This window comes from Pelobates fuscus, chromosome 4, assembly GCF_036172605.1.
Source record: "Pelobates fuscus isolate aPelFus1 chromosome 4, aPelFus1.pri, whole genome shotgun sequence".
In the NCBI taxonomy this organism is placed as follows: domain Eukaryota; kingdom Metazoa; phylum Chordata; class Amphibia; order Anura; family Pelobatidae; genus Pelobates; species Pelobates fuscus.
The window spans coordinates 318,403,618-318,423,316 of NC_086320.1; positions in this window are offsets into that span (position 1 = coordinate 318,403,618).

Genomic DNA, 19,699 nt, shown 5'->3' on the forward strand with positions numbered 1-19,699 from the left:
GAGCTCTTCAGCAGAGCTCTACGCATGGTCTGCCCTGGAAGAACATTGAACCAACATGCTCACTTTGAGAGGGGGCGTGTTTGTCATTGGTGATGACAAAACACACCCTCTCTGCCCCGCCCCCTTCTTAGTGGGCCGCTGTGGTAAAAAAATGCCAAATTTTTTTCCCAGTCCGGCCCTGCATAAGGCTATCCTAACTATAAGATAAGGCCAGAGACAAATGAAAGTATTTAGAAAATTGGGCAGACTAGATGGGCCGAATGGTTCTTATCTGCCGTCACATTCTATGTTTCTATGTTTCTATGTTTCTAATACTGTGTTTGTAAGGAGGAGTGTATGAACTATTAATCTGAAGTAACAAAGTCACAAAATGAAAATATAATACACACATAATAGTTATGAACAGAGGACAGTGGAACACAACCATTTACACACAGAGGTCACTGGCAAACATACAGTCAGAGGACACTGACACACATTTACACACAGATAAAACTGACAAAAACACACTCACTATAATTACCAGTTATCCCAGGGTACAACAGGGCCTAAGGTTGGCCAATCCTCAAAGGCCTTGTTGTGGGCTGAAACGTTGTTTCTACTCTGTTCCAATAAATCTGCCCACTGGATTGAACTTGAATGCCTGGACCATCATTACTTTTTTACAAACACACACACTGACAGACACAATAACTGCCACACTCGTATCCTGCGCCCCCTTGACACACTCACTGATTTGAGAGAAACTGACAGACACACTTACTGACACACACTCTAACTGATTTAAAACAGACTGACAGACACACACATTCACTAGCAGACACACACTCAATGACAGACACATACACATTCTCTCACACATTCACAGTTTTTTTTAATTTTTATTATTTTTATCGCTAGTCTCCCTTCCTTTGGTTGGATCCTTCCTCTGGGGTCCAGTGGGGATCCTTTCCCAGGGGTCTAGTGTAAGGCTGCTGTTATCTTTGTGCTCTTCCAGCACTGCTCCCCTGCGTGTTGTTTAGTGATATTGTAGTAATTTCATAACCCGGCTCCTAACATCACTGCAAAGCGGCGAAGGAGCTGTGCTGAAAGATCATGAAGAGAAGAGCTCCCTCGCCACCTCCGCTTCCATTCTCCCCCAGCTGTCCACCTCCTGGGAGGCTAAAGTGGCCAGGCGACCATCTCTTGGCATACCCCCTGCCTTGTGCGTACCAGGGGTTGGGAAATTAGGGTATGGAGGATACACGGGGATGGTATAATTTTCAAATGTCAGCTTTTTAATAGTATTGTATCTAAACAAGAAAGAGGAAGATTGTACCTTTGTAAGCCAACTGCTTAGAGGTTGGTGGTTGCAGTAGTCTTGTAGCGTTTGGTTTGCTGGTTCCACACTCCTTGTCTTTGTCATTGTCTGGGTATTTTGTTAATCCTGGCCACTCTAAGGACCAGTAATGAATCCTACTATGTCTTTATAGATATTGTAGGAAAAGTCTCACAAGAAGACTCTCAACAATTTATGGTTGCTCTGCCACGTTCGATCACTGTTACACAGTTACTTTGTCTTTTTCAGCAACCATAGCAACAGACTGGAAATGGCAATAGTTAAATTAAAAAAAATCACCCACAACATTCTTGTGTTTCAATGATATGTTATATATCCATTCTGAGTCTTAATTATTATTTACCTAGCATTACTACTTTAATTAACATGAATCAAAATTAAAGAGTTAAAAATATATTTTAAAAAGGAACATACAGAAATATTTTCTCTAAATCATTTCTAAATATGTTAATCATATCAGAAAACCTACAATATGAGGACACCAATTACATTTTTTTGGGAAAACCCTAAGTATCATGGATATTGGTTATATTGGCTAAATTCAAGTTTTGATGTTACACAAATTTTTAATCAAACCAGGGCACAAAGCATGAATTGATAAACTGCAGATGCTTCTGTGAGGGCCTGGCAACAAGCCCACAAAGCAGCCTCGTAGATAACCATAAAAATGGAAAACTGAAATAAATGTCACTGCTTTATTTTCACGTAAAGCATAACGTCTGGGTACAGAGAAAAATGCAATTAAGTCTAGAGTTTCTTATGAAAATATTTTGATTTTAAGGGATTTAATTACGCATGCACTTCTAGGTTAGACTAATATTTATGAATCATTTTAGAATTTTGGGTGTTTGATGAAAAAAATTAAAAATGTATTCAAGAAGGTATATTAGAACTCATTGTTATATAGCTGTGATAGATGGGCATGAGAGTAACATGCTGCAGACAATAAACAAAACAAACAAAAACAAAAAACAGAAAACCAAAAGAAAAGAAAAGAGCAAATAATGAGTTGGTATAACAGAAAGATGAACTGGACCTGAATTATTCAAGTGTGTCCTATCCTACCTGGAATTATGTTTAACAACACATTCCTATAAATTAGGATTTACAAAAATATCCATATGTATCCCAGTGGCATACATTTCCTAACCCTTTCTAAAAAAAGAAAAAAAAATTGCTTAAAAGATCTCTGGTGATATCTGCACAGAAAATGCTATCTCTAGATATACATCCTTCATCTTGGCTCCATGTGAATCATGGCTATAAGCCCTGGGCATTTAGTCCTGGCTCACAGTCAGTATTCAGTCAAATGTTTGATGGAGTTGAGGTCAGACTCTATAGACCTGTCAAGGTCAACATTGATTTCAAACAACCTTTCAGTGAGTACCTCAATGTGTGCACTGCAGTGCAGTGTTAAGGGAACAATGCTGTCTTAACCACTTATTAACATCAAGCTGCAACTACAGAATTCTATTAATATAGGCATCCCTGTTATAAAAAGGGCTAGACACTGAAATATGATTTAATAGTACCAAGAGTAATAAATTGGGTTCTGAGCACCATCACCACTTCCTGACTTACCAAGAAAGTTCTGTCACCTGACTGCACGTATGCCTTTGATGGCACAGTTGTACGTAAGCAGGATCTCGAAGTATTCTAAAAAGCATTGCAAGAGAACTACTAGAGCAAAGGCTACGGTAGGCGCCATTAATCTGGAAGAAAGCCGTACGTATGGCATGGATGCCTATGGGAGAATATACCTCCTGCCAGAGAATGTATTCGATCTCTCAGAGGAAGAGGATAATTCTGACCTGGAAGGAAATGGTGAGCAACCAGTTCACGCCCAGAGGGCGTTCTTAAAGGTGGGGGGGGCCTGTCACGGTTCTCACTGTGACATTGCAATTCGCAGTACGGACAAGAGCAAATCCAGAAGAGTAGTCAGACATGGTTCCAAAGGTCAGGGCAGGCAGCGAACAGGCAATAACGATTCAGAAGCAGAAGCCAAGTCAGTCTATAAGCAACAGGAAACATGAAACAAACTGACAAAGTTCCCAGGATGAGGCAGTGGTTATATACCAAGCTAATAATGATCTGCTTCAGGTGGGCTTAGATAGACAGGAGCAGCCACAGGAAAGTCCAGCCCCCAGTGCTGGAGACAAGGTGAGGATAAACAGAGGCAGAAACAAGAGCTGAAGTGTGGTCCAGAGCAGGGCGCTCCCTCCTGCCAGGTCACCTTCTGGACCCCGGCGGGCGGCAGCAGTTCTAATGAGAGGCGGCGAGGGAGCTCTAACCTGTCTGCTCTGCTCCCTCGCGCGCCGTGTGCTGATTCTGCGGGAGCCGGAATATGACGTCATATTCCGGCTCCCGGCATCAGCAGACAGCCTGCGAGGGAGCAGAGCAGACAGGTTAGAGCTCCCTCGCCGCCTCTCATTAGAACTGCTGCCGCCCGCCGCACTGAAGCCCCACTGGACCCCAGGGACACATCCACACCAGCTCTCTCCAGGTAGGGAGGCTGGGTGGATATTTATTATTAATTTGTGTGTGTCTGAAAGTGTATGTGTGAGTGTGTGTTTGTCTGAGTGTGTGTGTCTGTGTATGTGTTTGTGTGTGTGTGTCTGTGAGTGTGTGTCTGAAAGTGTATGTGTGAGTGTGTGTGTGTGTGTGTGTGGCTGTGTATGTGTTTGTCTGTGAGTGTGTATGTGTCTGTGAGTGTGTCTGTAAGAGTGTGTGTCTGAAAGTCTATGTGTGAGTGTGTGTTTGTCTGAGTGTGTGTGTCTGTGTGAGTGTGTGTCTGTGAGTGTGTGTGTATGTGTTTGTCAGTGTGTGTGTATGTGTTTGTCTTTGTGTGTGTATGTGTTTGTCTGTGAGTGTGTGTCTGTATATGTGTGTCTGTATGTGTTTGTCTGTGAGTGTGTGTGTATGTGTGAGTGTGTGTATGTGTCTGTGTGTGTATGTGTTTGTCTGTGAGTGTGTGTCTGTGTATGTGTTTGTCTGTGAGTGTTTCTGTGTGTGTGTCTGTGTATGTGTTTGTCTGTGAGTGTGTGTGTCTGTGTATGTGTGTATGTGTCTGTCTGTGTCTGTGAATGATTGTATGAATGTGTGTGTCTGTCAGTGTATGAGTGTGTGTTTGTGAGTGTCTGTCAAATCAGTGAGATTATGTTTGTGATTGAGTGTGTGTCTGTCAATGAATGAGTGTGTGTCAGATCAGTGAGTCTGTGTCTGTCAGTGACGTCTGTGTGTTTGTCATTGAGTGTGTGTGGCTGTTAGTGAGTGTAGCGTGGCGGAGCGCAGTACAGGAGCTTCTGTTTCCTGTACCTGGTCACTGAGAGAGCACTTCCTGTCAGTCCAGCCAGCTACAGATAACTGAAGCTCCTGTAGAGGGTCTGCTCCGCAACGCTACAAGACAGGTAGGAGGCATACCAGGAAGGGGAGTGTGACCGCTAAGAGGGTGGGGGGTGCACCAAGGGACAGAGAGGGGAGGGGAGAGAAAAACCAAGGGACAGGTAAAGGAGGGGGAGGGGAGAGGAACACTAAGGGACTGGGAAGAGGGAGGGGCTGGTTAGGAGGCACATAGGTGAAGATGTTAATTTTAGAGGGGGGCGGAAAAATGCATCTTCGCCTATGTACCCAAAAATCCTTGCCCCGGCCCTGGTCCAGAGGCAAGACAGCAGGTCTAAAGCAGAACATGTCCAGAGTTCAAATACCCTGTTGGGCACTTCTGGGGTGACCACAATTGGCTGTCTAAATGTCACAGTTCTCTGTGACATTGTCTGACCGGTCAAAACTTCTTTCAAATGGCATTACCAAAAGGATCTGAGTGATATTTTGACAAAGTATGCCCTCAGATCCAAGCTAATCGGTGATGTGACTTTTGTGGAGGTTCTGAAGTTATTAAAATGTATTTTTGGATATTTTTAAATGTAGGTTTTTCTGTACTTGAGAGATAATTGAGTTATAGTTTTTCTCACGCAATTATCTCAGGCACAGAGGATCTTGCAAAGAAAAGCCCTGTAATTGTGACTAAGAAACCCCATGCTAGGGGCAATGTATAAAAGCCGTGTGTGGCAGGAATAAAACCCGTTGACTCCCAGAACTGTGTGTCATCCAGTTACTAAGGGGAAAGTGTCTTGGAATATTTTACTGCTCATTTCAGCTACGAGGACTGAATAGCGGCGATACCTATGCTAGTTTAAAGTTTTTGCACATGTCTACTTTAAACCAGTTCTCCTTTTCCCAACGAATTAAGCTGTAGGCCCTCGCAACAAAGAGGATTTTTAATTTCTTAGAGTTGTGTAATCTGCTTATGAGACAACCTTCCTTGTTTAAAAAACACTAAAGTCACCCAGGCCACGCCATCTCATTGAAGCAGTCTGGGTGCAGTGGCCCTGTTCTTTTAACCCTGCAATGTAATGTTGCTGGGTAAAATTCATCTATAGTGACTGTCATACTGACAGCCACTAGAGGTGCATCTATGGCACTGATTGAGAAAATTTGGTCAGGCAACGTGAAAGCCCCATAGGACTCTGGTGCCTCTAGAGGCATTATAGCCCCAATGCTTTCCTATGGGGAAGCTTGGAATCTCACTGTGCTTGTGCATCAGGTCACCAATGCTTCTCTATGAGGAGTATTGGATTGGACCAAATATGGAAGAAGCCATGCCTCCTCCATGACATCACTGGAGGTTGAGAGGTAAGCTGGAAAAGAAGTAAGTAAACATTTAATTGTATTATTTGTTAAGGCACACATGGGGCAGGGATATTAAAACATGTTAAAAGAGGTTTGTATTCCTAACATTTTAGTTTTCCTTTAACCGTAATTGATTTATCTTTTAGGTTTCACAACTCCTTTAAGACTAATAAACTCTTAATAGTATGGTCTACAAAACGTCTTTTTATGACGTGGTGAAACAATAACGATCACAACAATAACAAAAAGGGATGGAAATCTCAGCCCAGAAGTAACAGGCACATTATGTATTCAGGAAATCATTTTAAATAAAGGTAATTAGAGGAAACAAACATGATTCTAAGAATGACAGATTGAGTCAGTAGAAGGATGTTGCAGTAGATGTGATCTAGTATGTTAAATCATTTCATATGTTTTCATTCAGATCAAAATACTTTTCATGGAATTGTTTAAAGAAATATCACAAACAGTGGTTGTTAAAGGGACACTCCACTGCCCAAATATAAAATACAAATCAAAATCACTGTTTAACAGATAAACATTTACTGAAAACATGCACACATTTCATTATGCTTTTTTTTTTTTTTTTAGGTGTATCTAAAAACAGTTAGCAAATGCTGCAAATCTCTTGTCTGCAGATTTTGAAAGCCCTCCCCTTGTAACACCGCCCAGACTTTCTGTGGTTGTCCAATCACAAACTTCCCAATGCAGCTCAATGAGAAGCCTGTTTGAAATCTTGATTTGAGTTCTTTTTCTTCAATAAAAGAAGTTCAAATAAAATGCCATCATATCTTAATAAAAATGTATAAAATAAAAAAGACCCAATTCAGACAAAAAAAAAAGGTTAAAAAATAAAAAATAGCAGGGGCCACTATATCAAAATATGCTCTCAGCGTAAAAAAGAGCGCACACAACAATTGTCCACCCTAAACGCACAAATCGCTACACTAGAGCAGGCACACAAACAAAATCAGGGGGAGGACGAGTTCCACCAACTGACGGAGCTTAGGAGGCAGAGGCGGGACATGCTAGCCAAGGGTCTCTTGCGCACCCTTAGAAAGTCGGCTCGGCACTTCTTCGAATACTCCAACAAAAGCGGTAGGCTTTTATCCCAACAACTCCAAGACAGACGAAGGGCGAACCACATACACAAAATTAAAACAAGAGACAAGACCGAAACAAGTTTACCCGGCGGTATCCAACGTGCCTTCGTGGACTACTACACTGACTTATATAACATCCCCCAACCCACAACGTTCGCCGCATGTACTCAACGCCGCAACCAAATATCGGAGTACTTAGACCAACACGTAGAATGACAACTAACCCCTGAAATGTTAGAGGAACTAGAACAACCCCTCGCGATAGAAGAGTTAGCAGCAGCATTAAAAATCTCCAAATCCCACAGGGCACCCGGCCCAGATAGCCTCCCACTGGCATACCTGCGTACATTTCGCGACATCCTACTGCCGAACCTCCTACGAGGTCTTGGCTCACTTCAAGATGGGGAGCTGTTTCCCACTGACACACTAGCGGCCATAGTCACGGTAATACCCAAGGAAGGCAAGGACCCAATGAACTGCGCTAGCTATCGCCCCATATCCCTGCTCAATGCAGACCTCAAACATTCTGCAAGTGGCACGGTCGCAACACCGGGAGCTACTCCTGCTCTCGACGGATGCCGAGAAGGCTTTCGACCGAGTGGACTGGGTGTACTTGGAGGAAACACTCACACACATGGGATTCGGCCCACACATGCGATCTTGGGTCCTTTCCCTGTACACGAGCCCGACGGCTTGGATTCGGGTGAACGGAGCTCTGTCCGCCCCCTTCCCCATTCAAAATGGAACCCGCCAGGGTTGCCTGCTGTCCCCCCTTCTGTTTGCCCTTCCTGGGGCGGTCAGACGGGACTGGGGTATCACGGGATTCACCGTCGGTCGACGAGAATATCGGGTAGCCGCATACACGGATGACATGTTTTTTCTCACTCTTCCGCGGATCTCACTCCCTAATCTTCTGGCCGCATTCCGACGACTTGGCTTGATATCTAACCTTAAGCTCAACACAGATAAGTCAGAGGCCCTCTCCTACCAGGCCCACAGGACCCCTCACCGACGCTATATACCCATTTCCGCTTCAAGTGGTGTCCCACTAAATTGAAATACCTGGGCATATGGCTACCTAAAGACATGACCCAACTGTACTACCAAAACTACCATCCGCTGCTACAAATGATCCAGGCAGACATGAGAAAATGGGCCCCTCAATATATATCTTGGTTTGGACGCATTAACGCAGTCAAAATGAACCTACTACCCAGACTGCTCTACTTATTCCAGACGGTGCCGATCGCGGTCCCCAGAGCGTTCTTTAGCTCCCTGACGACCGCCATCCGCAGATTTGTCTGGAATTCGCGTCCAACACGCACCAAGAGAACGACATTGGAACTGCCGAAATCGTTGGGGGAGCCGGCCTGCCCTTAATTGAGACATACTACCGGGCCGCACATTTACACAGGCTCACAGACCGGCATGCACAACATCCCACAAAACAATGGGTTACACTGGAATTAGAACAGTCGGGAGGGCACATACCCCCCAAATTATGGCTACACACGGCCGCATATGCAGACCTACAAACCAAAAATCCCTTAATAGACGCCACCCTAAGGGTCTGGACGGCAACCCGATACCGTCTGCAACTCACCACTTCACCCAGTCCCTTGACCCCCCTCATACATAACCCGGACTTGGCAGATACGCTAACGCGCTGTGATTTAGCCGGACTCCAACCGACGGACTGGTTATATATACACCAGTGGCTCAGTTCCAACGGTCTCAAAACACTCGGAGAGCTATGCCCCGACAGAACACCTACATTCCTTGAACAGTTCAGATACTGCCAAGTAAAATCATACTACTCATCCCTGTCGGGTAAGGGGCACTTACATAGACCCTTAACTGACTTTGAAACCCTATGTGTGCACCGCACACACATCACCAGGGGTATCTCAACTCTGTACACACTACTCATGACCCGGACGAACAGGGACGTGGAGCTTAGGTTTAAGGACCACTGGGAGAGGGACGCGGGAGAAACACTCACTACACAAGAATGGGACAAGATTTATACCCTCTCGCACAAATGCTCTGTTAGCTCGAAATTTCAGGAATTAAACTATAAAGTGCTAACACGCTGGTATAGAACGCCCGACACACTGTACCGCATGCACGGTACGACGTCAGACGTATGCTGGCGATGCGGCACACAACCTGGCACTTATATCCACATGTGGTTGTCATGCACGGTAATTGCCCCTTTTTGGGAACAAATTAGAGGAGAGATCAACAAAATCACAGGCTCCGATATCCCCCTGGCACCCTTAACGATGCTTTTGCACCACACCCGAAGCCCACTGAAAGCATACAAAAAATCCCTGGAGCTGCCGCTACTCAATGCCGCCAAATCCCTCATTCCGAGGATGTGGAAACAGCCAAGTGCGCCCACCTTGAGGCAATGGGTGGCGGCAGTAGAGGACATACACTCAATGGAGACCCTGACGGCCGACCTACACGGGAGACCGGAGCGATGTGCATTGACCTGGTATCAATGGACCACATACGTGGCTGACAAAATTGCAACCCCCAAGCCAACTTAGTTGAAACTCGCAGAACATCACGACAAATACCTTACCTCTCATAGGTACAGACACGCCCTACCTACTAACCACACACAGACAACTGACAGTTTCGCCCATGACCAAAACTGACATCGGAAAGACATAACATCCACTCGGTAAAACTACCCACACCACCGAGACCTGGAGCAATCCTGGACGGACAACTTGAATCAGCCGGTAGCACAGAGACAGGTTTGAGACACAGGCTCAGTCGACTCCCGGTAAATAGTAAGACCCCAAAGCTCATGCAAATAACCCCGAACACCGCACCTGCAGTTGGTAGACTGCCACTAAGTAAAACGGAGGCTCCCCCCGAATCTGAGATGCACAGGCAACCTCCCATACGACCAGCACGTCACTTAGCACCACAGTCTGCAGTGGGGAAGGTACACCTTAGGATGACAGATCCAAACCGGGGAACCGGGAATCAGATAATCGGGTCCAACCGTAAACACAGCACTCCAAGTAGCACAGTGCACCTAAGGGGTAACCCTCTAAGGCTACGAAAGAAGCTAGGAAAGTATCCCAGTGACAGCGTACCAAACACGGACAGCTAGAATCGCAGTCTATCGCCGCAAAGACCCGAATTCCGACCTAGCTTCGTAAGAGCGCTATGTAACCGCAGGCACTAGCCCCAACAGTTAGAGGGTCCAACAGAAAGAACCTACAGACGGGTCTATGTAGTGGCAGGAACATAAACTTGTTTGCGCAATGTTGTTCATTAAGACTAAATGTACTTTACCTGACTGACTAATGTTACATTATCTTTTGAAAAATCCAATAAATAAAGATTGTCGAAAAAAAAAAAAATAGGACAAATACAAAATATCAATGTGAATCTATCAAAGGCCCCACACACTGACTGTTAAAGGCAGAGGGATTCTTTATAAAGTAATTCTTGTGCTTTAAATCCTCAGTAGGAGCACTATGATTGATTGGCTTGGAAGTCAACCAATCACAACACTGACGGGCAAGTCTTGCTTCCCATGAGACTTGCCCCGTAATGTGTATAGCTTACTCCCTGGGTAGATCTTTTTACTAATTGGCATTTCAGCAAATTTATGCCAGTAAGTAACAGCAAACATGACGCAATTTTGTTGCAACGATAAAAAAAAAATACTGTCAGCATTTAGTAAATCAAGCTGTACGCAGTTGCCCTTTATCTAGTTATTTATTTATATCTAGCGTGTTGGCTTTGTACATATGCTCTGTATTGCAACTGATAACAAATAGCTGTGTATCTGCTGATGTGAAGCCTGTTTTGTGCTGTTTGGATACACAACATGGAGCGCGGTGGTTGCAGACAGTTTAATGAGACAGTCTTCATTTTACCTAAGGCAGTAGGAAATCCTGTTAGATTTACAAGTGCCCATCTGTTTAAAAGTCCCCTGAGTCATTTTCACTGGCATTCTTCATTTGGATTTAAACTTACTTAGCACTAATTGTTCAATTTGTTAGCCAGCTGATGGACGCATACTCAGCATTACATATCTAGGAGATATTTTTCCTAATCCGCTGATCCCAAGCTGTCTTTCAAAACTAAAAGAACCAAAACCCTCTGTTTCAATGTCCAGCTTGGTTTTAGTATAAACAAATGGGATTTATTTGTAGCTTGTTTTGTCCCTAAATCCTTCTTTTAGTCACCGAAGCAATGCAATGCTATTGACATCTCTGGCTCTCACAAATGCAAAGCATGTTGAAATACCTTTAGAAATAAGCCATCGCTTCTCCTATACAAAATGTGAATTGCCAGGAATTGAACAAGATATTGGCAAACTAATGCAAAATATAGATTTGGAAAAAATAGCTTAGTTGTACAAGTATCACTATTTTGGCTTAAAACCCCTTGCAATTTTCAACATTTCACTGTAATGATGGTTACTTTTTTAAAGTAGACATTTTTATTAGTAAAGAAATTTGGTTTGGCTGTAGCAATTCATCTGAAAAAAAAAGTTTCAGGCAATTTGCGTTTTATCAAATATTTAATATATAAATAAAATATTTTTAGTGCAGCATCACGGTTGCTTCACTATGCAAAAATATATATATATTTAGTTATTACCTGCTTCTTCTTTTGTATGCTTTCCACACCCACTCCAATCTAACCAATCAGTGTCCTATCCTTAGGAATGTTGGAGAATTGCTTTGGGCATGCCTGACATACGCAGTGTGTGTGTGTATATGAAGATCTCCTCACCATGCAGTATCCTGGCAGAGGATAACCCGGTGTCGGGTTTCTCTCTTCTTCTGCTGCACAATGATGCCATGATTCTGTGGACTGATATGAGATGGGTGGGAAAGAGGGGGCTGAATACATTCCCATAGCTGAGAGGCCTGCCCAGTAATGCAAACTGACCAGTTTTTTTGCAATTTAATAAATGGTCATTACAACGTTTATTTTTATTTTTATTACATGCTTTTCAAAAATGCTTTATTTGGCTTGTATATTTATTTAAAAGTGTTTGCTTGATGGTTTACAAAAATATTACCAAGTCCCTTTCTATTGATGTAAAGTTTTATTAAAATGGAAATGGTACAAGTTCTTCAAACTGTTTATTTTTATTTTGCCATTTGTTGGATCAATAGCAAAAAATAAATGTGAGGAAAGATGAACTTGATGGACGCAAGTCTCTTTTCAGCTATGTAACTATGTAACTATGTACAATACCGTTTCGAGCCAATTCCTGCACTCACACACAGACATGGCTACCAGAAAGTTGTAGCTAAAGCTCACACTTCAACATATCTTCTTCAAATACCATGTTTTTAAAAATACATTGTGCATAGGCATACATCAATCTAAATGAGTGATAATATAGGTTAACCAGCAATGTAGCAGCACAAAATGTAAAAAGACACTGTGCTATTATAATATTATTTTTTAACTGATGTGTTAAAATAGGTGCAACATTGTACGAAGGAGATATGGAAAAAAAACTCAGCTACTTTACATCTCTGCTATTTCTGCTAAAATATTTAAATTCCTTGGTCAATTCCTAACATTTACTTGTTAAGTGAATAACCATGTCGATGTGGTCAAACATAGCTGGGAGCTATGTGTCCTCAATGAAAACTATTGAGAACCGGAAGTTATGTGATAGTTAAGTGTCATTTCTGGTTATGCCGAATGTTTAACCAAACCTCAATAATGTAGATTTCTGCAGACATTCTAATAAATGTCCAGGACTGTTATTTAACCATTAACTACTATCCCAAGTGGCTGATCTATGATGGATCTTTGTTGCTCGGACAGGGTATACATTTCTGAGTTGAAAGTTTCTTCTGTGGTTCCGCAAGCCTCTATATTGTAATAAAAGGTTTTTGTTTGTTTTTTCTAATAGGATGTTACTCATTCACTGCCAAACTATTTTTGAATGCATGTTAGCATTTGTTTGAAACATGGAATACATAACGAGTACATGAATTCAGAATCAAAAAAGTAATTTTAAGAATCTAACGATGTTCAAGGATACCTTTAATTCTTTTAATTTCTTTGTTCTTTATTTGCAGATTTTTTTAATGCAGAGGCGTAAAATTAGATTATATGATTTACCTTCTTAAGGAATTATTAAGAATTTCTATGAACTGATATGGTATTCCTGGTCAAAAAACTATTTGAGATTATCACTTAAACAACTGCTTATTGCAAGTGTGCATTTAGTACATTCGGTAAGTGAGAAACTAATCAAAGAAAGTTATATTTTTCATATGTTATAAGCATTCTGTAGTTGTTATGGTGCTTGGAGTGTTCCGAAAAAGTATAACTCATTCTCTTTTCTTATCAGTCAATTCAGAAGCCAAATTCTACACCAATGGTATTCAAAACCCCTCCAATTAGTGGGATTACCTAAGAGCCAATGGATTGACTGATTAGCAGGTATTCTGCTAGAAGGACATAGAATGAGCATGTCAACATCTAGCTGATTAAATATCTTCATATGTCTGGAAACACCAGAGAAACATAGCACATAGCATATTGAAGGACACTTCTCTAATGTTGCAAACACTGGTCAAATAGAACTTCATCTACATGAAGGATCAACGCATAAAGTGAACATAAAGAAATGGCTGATATTGATTATTGTATCTTATGGATAGTTTATTTGTTAGTGCATATATTTTTTAGTTAAAACCAGAGGGTACCTTAATAAACTATATTTGGCACAAAAAGATATTTGAAATGCTTTGCCCACAATCCGATTTTGAAGCCTGTTGAGGATCTTAAAACGTATTAAAAAGTATCAAATATTTTTTAATACTTTTTAACATCATATTTTTAGAAAAACAGTAACTCTATAGGTGTCGTACTGGGGCATTTATTTGTTGTGTTGGTCAGCGTATGCTGAGGCTGAAACCTCATGGGTGTTGGTGACATGCTTTGAACATCTTTTCACTGCAACTACATATAAAGCAATTGCAAATTGGTTGGTAATGACTTTTAAAGTCTTAACGTACAAATATGAATTGTAAATGTGAATAGTTCAATCCATGTAGCCTTGCTAGCCCTATGTAAAGGAAAAATAACTTAAAGGGACACTATAGTCAGCCAGACCACTTCAGCTCAATGAAGTGGTCTGGGTGCCAGGTCCCTCAGGTTTTAACCCTTCACATGTATGTTTACATTTGGGGTTAATCCAGCCTCTAGTGGCTGTCTGGAAGACAGCCACTAGAGGCTCATCTGCGACGCTGGAGGCGAATTTCGCCTCCATCGCGCAGAGAGTCTATAGGAAAGCAGTGAGAAATGCTTTCCTATGGACACTTTGAATTTGCGCGCGGCACTTGCCGCTCATGCGCATTCGGCTCCAGTGATGTTGGACGGGGGAGCTGACGTCGGACAGGCAGGAGAGGTCACCACCGCCGAGGGAGCCCGGCGCTGGATTAAGGTAAGTGGCTGAAGGGGTATTAACCCCTTCAGCACCACGGTAGGGGGACCCTGAGCTTGGGGGCACCCTCAGGGCACTACAGTGTCAGGAAAACCGCTTTGTTTTCCTGACACTACAGTGATCCTTTAATTGTGAAGAATATTTAAAACATAGAAAAAAATGTCCTTGTAACTTTATGAAGTGCCACTATGTAATATAAATCTCTAATGCACCTCAGCAGCTATGTCAACTGTTAATTAATGTGCAATACACACAAGTAACTTAGTATTTTAAAACATTACTTAATTACAACCATTATTTGTGATAAATATTCATTAACCACTTCATTACCTAAATTAAGTATAAACATTTTTATATTATTGTATTTGTCAGAATTACATTTAGTCCATAAGCCTCGCTCATCCTCTTTTATACTATATTTTTTTTATCACAAGCTTGTGGGGGGGGGGGGGGGTGGAATGTTTTCCAGAAGTCACTGGTCACTGATATAATGTCTGCACATTTGCTAAAAAAAAGTAAACTTACTCCCTGCTTTCAAACAGTAGAGGAATTTTTGATTGGTTATATCATTCCTACTATGCAGTGGCTGTCAGAGTCAGACCAATATCTCCAGTAAATTTGCTGTGGGACAATGATATCGGTCAATGTTCTAAAATGGACAATGCACTACAGTCAGGGAAGGGAGGAGTGAATGAACTCTACAATTTCACTGTTAGCATTATATCAGCATTTCATAGGTTAATATATATTGCTTTAGTCATTGTAATATCTTTATATTAGGAAAAAATGATTTAATTGTATTTACTGGGAGCATTATGCTGAAAAGCAAATATTATTTTCACATCCTGTTGCTGTTTTTAGTAAGCTGTACTGCTAATAATGCCCTCAGGATCCTTACATATACCTTTAAGCAAGGTGTTTAACCATTTTTATTTATCTATTTTGTCATCACTACTGTATGTGAGAAAAATAGCATTTTTGCTTTTTTATTTTTAGATTCTTTATTTACGGATTCGAGCAGACTACTGTTTCATACAATGACAAAAAATATCAGTAATATCGTAGACAAGAGTATGACATACATTTTCATAAATACACTGCATTATAAAAGGTTTAATATCATTGTTCACGTAGCAATTTACAAAACTTGATTTACAGCAAGTATGAGCGAAGTATCAATGCTAAATTGTGTCTCCCGACTCCAAAAGGTTTTTAATTTTACCAACATAACAAAACTATACCCTCCAGAATCTGTTCATTGTCTCATCACTCAACATACACATTTTTGCTTTTAAACTAACGTTTTAGAAGCTTTGTGAAATATTACGAGATAAAATACTCTGTATGCTATCTAAAGTTTTTTTCCCCTAAAATACTTGTATAAAGACTGAATGAATAAGTGAAAATTAAAAATTGTTTACATTTGCATGATTGTAACTTTTACCATGATTGTAACTTTTACATTTGTCTGTAAAGCAATATATACATACAATTGCTGTGTTATGTGTTTAGATGCAAGCTATTCATCCCTTGCTTCAAATACATGGTATGCTAATATTTCAAAAAGTACTCAGTAGTGAAGGGATTAATTCGCCTCCTTGGTATTTTTATCCACATTATGTTGATTTACAAATTTGTTGTGTCCAATATATTAAAAAAAATTGCAAAAGTGTGGCTTTTCTTTCCAACAAATGTACCTGTCTCTGTCAGCGTGGCAGGTTTTCTTTGACAGGTAAGCAACTTTTATGTTTTTTCCTTATTTGGTAATAATGCACCTATTTTTTTCCTTTTAATAAAATTCTTCTTTTGCCCTCTAATTCTTCAAATGCATCTTAAGTAACCATTTAATTGCATTCCTAATGTTAAAAAGGATAAAGTGTATAAAGGATGGTAAAACAGATTAATATTTAAGAAATTAATGTTTAACACCCAAGTATTCACTCACAACTGGTTCTGGAATCAATCATTGTAACTGCAACCTTTGTGGAGTCAGTGGGAGCAAATCCAAGTAAATACAAAATAAAGGGTTGAATGACAAATTTTAAAAAAAAAGTGTACTTGTAAAAAATGTATAACTATAAAATAAAAAATTCATTGTAGCATACTTGAACAGAGACTAGAGAACAGGATAGTTAGCTAGTTACAAGCTATGGTCCTCCATGACACTGTGCCGGTTGTCCAGTCTCTATATTACAATGGGTAAGTACCATGTCAGTCATTCAGAAATTGGAAAGACCTAAAACTAATGCTGCAGCCATCAAGCAAGTATTGATATAACTATAAAAAATTTACATTTTATTTAAATTTACATTTACTTGTTAAGTGAATAACCATGTTGATGTGGTCAAACATAGCTGGGAGCTATGTGTCCTCAATGAAAACTATTGAGAACCGGAAGTTATGTGATAGTTAAGTGTCATTTCTGGTTATGCCGAATGTTTAACCAAACCTCAATAATGTAGATTTCTGCAGACATTCTAATAAATGTCCAGGACTGTTATTTAACCATTAGCTACTATCCCAAGTGGCTGATCTATGATGGATCTTTGTTGCTCGGACAGGGTATACATTTCTGAGTTGAAAGTTTCTTCTGTGGTTCCGCAAGCCTCTATATTGTAATAAAAGGTTTTTGTTTGTTTTTTCTAATAGGATGTTACTCATTCACTGCCAAACTATTTTTGAATGCATGTTAGCATTTGTTCGAAACATGGAATACATAACGAGTACATGAACTCAGAATCAAAAAAGTAATTTTAAGAATCTAACAATGTTCAAGGATACCTTTAATTCTTTTCATGTCTTTGTTCTTTATTTGTAGATTTTTTTAATGCAGAGGTGTAAAATTAGATTATATGATTTACCTTCTTAAGGAGTTATTAAGAAGTTCTATGAATATGGTATTCCTGGTCAAAAAACTATTTTGAGATTGTCACTTAAACAACTGCTTATTGCCAAGTGTGCATTTAGTACATTCAGTAAGTGAGAAACTAATCAAAGAAAGTTATATTTTTCATATGTTATAAGCATTCTGTAGTTGTTATGGTGCTTGGAGTGTTCCGAAAAAGTATAACTCATTCTCTTTTCTTATCAGTCAATTCAGAAGCCAAATCCTACACTAATGGTATTCAAAACCCCTCCAAGTAGTGGGATTACCTAAGAGCCAATGGATTGACTGATTAGCAGGTATTCTGCTAGAAGGACATAGAATGAGCATGTCAACATCTAGCTGATTAAATATCTTCATATGTCTGGAAACACCAGAGAAACATAGCACATAGCATATTGAATGTCTCTAATGTTGCAAACACCTATCAAATAGAACTTCATCTACATGAAGGATCGACGCATAAAGTGAACATAAAGAAATGGCTGATATTGATTATTGTATCTTATGGATAGTTTATTTGTTAGATCTATAGTTAAAGAATAGAAAGCTTACACTAACAAGAAAGAAAAAAACACGTATGTACAAGGGGGTATCCTCAGATACCAAACTGTAGTTATAATATTCTTGTAATGGCAGTAAGAGATGTAAGCTTTGTGAATTCCCAGCAATAACTACAGTAACACATAAGATGTTATGGATTAGCCTTCAATTTGCTTCAACCTGTTATCTACTTCTTGAAAAGGTGCAAAGAAGTATCATGACAACTGAGCTCTTCCATTGGAATTACATTACTCTATGTATATAGATCATTTGGCCGAATTGTTCAGAATTTGGCCCAATCAGCGGTTCAGACAAGTTTTGGATTTCCGAAGTGGCATACGGATGTATACCTGAGCAAACAAATAGCTTGATGGAAGACAATTCATATTAGAACTGGCTGCTACGGAAGGTGAAGGAAATATCTTCAGTAATGCATATTTCCCACAAAATTACAATGTTTTGGCAAGGCCTTAATCATGTAGCGCGATGGCCAAACATTCGGTATCGGAATTTCACCCGTGGCACCAAAAAAAAAGATTATTGATGTGAAAAAAATATGAATAATGGCTAGAAACTGGCACTAAATCCAGATTTTATTCTCTGGTCAAATGAGAAGTCATTAATAGAGTTAAAAAGGAGGAGCAGTAAAAATACTTATTAAGTACATATTACATATTTAATAGATATTTAATTTATAAATATGTAAATATAGCATTTTGTTACTGCTCCTCTGCTTTTTCTCTCTATTGGTCACTTTTTCTTACTTGATCTGTGAACCAAATGGCAGGAAAATGCGCCTGTCATTGTACTGCTAAATATATACAAAATATTTTTATTATATATATATAGTAGCACACTGAGTGGCCTAATTTTGTACCCTTTTTGGTTTATCCAAATGTTTCCCATAGCAGTTTTTCATGACCTAAACCATCACATGCAGTGTCAGACATCCCAAACAAAATGTAAAAAAATTTCGGCAAAACCGAACGAATCTGTCGTGCACAAGTCTAACAATTAGCAGTTTAAACAAAAAGAATCAATAATAAAAGCTACAGAAATATTTCTAATTTTCTTGTGTTCATTTATTTATTTAAACTGTAGCACACCTCCAATATATTTCACTTCATTGTCCCATTATAAACGTCCCTCCCATTTATTGCTTTATAAATGACTCTTGGTTCATTCCTGTGTGTTCTTACTCTGGGCTCTGTCAGATTTAGATTGAATTTGAATCTATTGCCTTCAGCCTTATCAGGGTTGCCTGTTTTTCGTGTTTTATTGCTATATTTAAAATGGAAAGTGATTTTAAATAGACTTGCTGGGCAGCAAAGCAGCTCGTTGCTCAGACGTGTCATATCACAGTATGATATTTTAACCTAAAAAGAATTTGTATGTGTATTTTCTTCATTTACCACTCATGTAAAAAAGCATAAAACGGATCACCCAGGGCTTCCTTTTATTTACAAGCTACAAGATGACCTAATGCAATTGTTGTATTTAAATCCCCCACCCACTGTGTAGTGGGTGGGGGTGAGAGAGCCGTTCATCTAAGGTAAATCCTGGAGCCTCACACCTTGAGTCTATCAATTCATTGCTGGTAAATATTGCATAATTGCCAAGCACCAAGGACATTGCTGGAACTAGGCTTGGAGATCTGATTTGGTCTGCAATACAATTCAGCAGTC